General features: G+C 32.2%; 1 protein-coding gene across 9 annotated transcripts in view; it reads right to left on the bottom strand.

The window, feature by feature from the left end:
• Nucleotides 1-3,334, bottom strand: part of LOC106868231 (D(2) dopamine receptor) — a 1,504,014-nt gene that overhangs the window by 58,202 nt on the left and 1,442,478 nt on the right. The gene's annotated exons all lie outside the window — the stretch shown is intronic.

Below are 3,334 nucleotides of genomic sequence, written 5' to 3'. Positions count from 1 at the left end.
ATTACCCTGCTATGTATAATCAGGGCAGCGCAAAAAGTTGTTTTGCACAATCATTTCTATAGCCAATTACACGGATGAAATTTACGTATGCTTAATAATTTCACGCAAAACAGCCTTCAGACTTTCCCTATTAATTTCATCGTCTTTTGAATTATGAACATATTTACATCATAAGGGTTTTTTCGTTGTAAGGCTTTCTTTTTTAGTTGATTTTCAGCTAGCAAGACTTATCGTAGATGGCATAATAAGTCACACCAGGACAAGGTCGGGTTATACTGCTAGTAAGATATAAATGGCGCTCATTTACACGAATATCTGAAAATACATCTGTTAATTAACTGCTCATGTGATTCAAAATATTCGAAGTATTCGCTCATGTTTAAGGATGATAAATATATTAAAGTACGTCTTTACCAATTTCTTTTATATTGACAATGTCAAATAAAACCGATTGAAATTTAGTGTTGATCCAAATACGATAAAACGAGTATTCATTTCCATTGATGAGATTACAAGTCGGGTAGAAATGTTATCCGAAATATAGTACACAATTGCCAAAATTTTTATTGTATTTAATATTTGTCAACGTGCTGTTAGCCCCATTAAACTTTGACACTTTGTTGAATTTGTTCCAATGCACTGAACCGTTACTGATTGCGAAGCGTCTGGTAATCACTTTCTCTCTCACGTATCGAAGCATTAGAAGTTTGTGATTCTGTTCTTACCATATATTGTGTCGAAATGCATAATTCAGCACTGTGATATTTAGAACACGAAAATGCACAAGAAATTATCCATCAATCTTATATTTATCTTATAACATCCCAAAACTATATGTGATATATAAGATACGAGATATAATTGAAGAAATTATTCATTGGAAACCAGTCCTCATTTGATACACATTCTATCTATTGGAAACAAGGACTGAAAGTCTAATGCAAATCTGGCGGAATATCAACAATTATTTGAACAATATCCATGATTATAAAGTAGATAACGTCACGTAATAATAAATATTGACTTAATATTAATTAAAAAGACATGACCATTTTTATAACCACTAAACCAGTGGTGAGTAAGAGAAAGAAATCATAACCCAAATGACTTACCGTACAATTTCAACCATGTTCACTCATGTGACATTGCTCAACCAGTGATATGAGAGAAAACATTTTCCAAGTTGTGATGTAGTTGCACTGAATTTGGGACCGAAACTTCGTTAACTGCATCCATTTTTATTTTACTAGCCGAGTTGTATATATAACTTTATATAGCTCGCAAAATGCGATGCTGTATAGCAGTAATCATACTATGACCAAATGAGTGAATAAATCTGTTCTCAAACCAAGAGTTCCCGAGTCTTATCTCACGCCATAACTTTAAGAAATCCTGTTCTATAGCGTGGGGTAGCTTAATTCTTTATGAGTAAAACCTGGTAGACGAACACACTACATAAGCCCGTTGGAGGGGCTGTATGTGTATAAATACGCTCTAAAATTGTATACACTAATAATTTAATTCAATGAAGCATAATTCATATCAGCATACCCAATATATAGCCCAATATCGTATAATAAAATAGAATGTGATTCGATAAATCTGTTAAGAAACAAACATGTTTATATAAAGTAATATGCAGTATAACCCTACAAACCCTATTACAACACTACTTATAATACAACATTATTTACCTATATATAGCATAACGAAATATACCAATATCTTCTAGTATAAAACTTACACAGTCCTGTCTCTGCTAATTCGCTGCTTTTTCCCTTGGCTCTATGCAATAAAAGCATAAATTTACTATAGCAAACATTGCCGATTAATCGATAAATAGTTTGCTGTAGGGAAATCAATAGGTTTGCTTGAACACATAATTTAAATGTCATTTGATTGTTTATCCTGAGATTAAAGATTAGCTGAAGCTATCAGACAGCGACAAGGTACTTTGCACACATGTAGGCAAATATTAAACCTGGTTTCTTACTATTTGTAAAAACATTTATGATTATTGGATATTTCCTTAAGAATATATGTCTTCTACTCATTATAGAGACTGTCTTGAACGTTATTTACAATATTTAAATCTATGTTCAGTGTCAGATTAGGCAGGGGTCATGTTTTACCGTCCAACTCCTACTCTGATTTATAAAACAAACAATACTTGAGTTGAATATACTGACTTTGAAATTGCTAGAGGCAACAGCTAGACTTCTCCCGAATTACACCTTACTGTCTTATAAAACAGTAATGGACACAATTTTCCTGGATACAGAATATATGAAAATAAATGACATTATGGGTCTTATCAGGATTGTGTTGAGGTTTGAAAACAAGAACCACGACTATAAAAAGAAACAAGAAAGAAAGCATGGATCGCCCCAATATCATCACGTACCACTATTCCCATCTGACATAAACACCACTATCTTCAGAATGTAGATTGTCTGGTTCAGCAAAACAACAGCAGAACGCTGCATATACACAAGGTCAAGTAAAATACCCGAAAGATAAAATTGATCACATTTTATGTTAGCATTTGTCTTTCTTTTAGAAGTAAAACCAACATTAAAATCGAATCTAATATTTGAACTACTGTGTCTCACTTTTGTAACAAATTGTTAAAACGAACTTATTCAGACACGAGAAAACATTTGTGGATTACAGCTGGTTTCCATTATCAAACAGGCATTGTTTTTCGTCTGGTTTAATAGCTTTCAAGGTGTTTATGTGTATATAACTTATTTATTCTAATTTAGTAGATTATTGGCGCCGCAAATTACTTTACTTGTATATTAAGTTTCAACAAGTATAAAGTAAAGATTTCAATCTCATTTGTCAGACTGTCAATCTAAATATTCGTCAAATAAGGCATTTTCAGGAAAATACTGTAAGTGCAATGTATTTATTGCTTTATTTTTACATCAAATCATCTCTGTGGAATGTTGATAGTAAATTTTCTCTAGATTCGTATAGAATTTCTTGTAAAACGATAGTAAGATATAAACATATCAAAGTAGAGGTGGATTTTCTCGATGCAGAACGATTTTATATCGTTATCAAGCGCTACACAGTTTGGTTGTTGATATGTATGATAAGAACGACTCAGCAAGACACTATACGAGCTCCGACATTCTTATCGTTAATATTCCCTTGATCGTCTCATTCGAATTAAATGCAGATAACTCGACAACGATTAAAATTATATAGATGAACTCAAGGCTCGACACCACAGTGTATCAATGTGCGTGTTAAACATATATAGGTACGTAACACTCATTTAACGCACATGTATCCATACATATATATATATATATATATATATATA

The sequence above is a fragment of the Octopus bimaculoides genome, chromosome 5 (genome assembly GCF_001194135.2).
Source record: "Octopus bimaculoides isolate UCB-OBI-ISO-001 chromosome 5, ASM119413v2, whole genome shotgun sequence".
NCBI lineage: Eukaryota > Metazoa > Mollusca > Cephalopoda > Octopoda > Octopodidae > Octopus > Octopus bimaculoides.
This window is presented reverse-complemented; position numbering and strand designations above follow the sequence as displayed.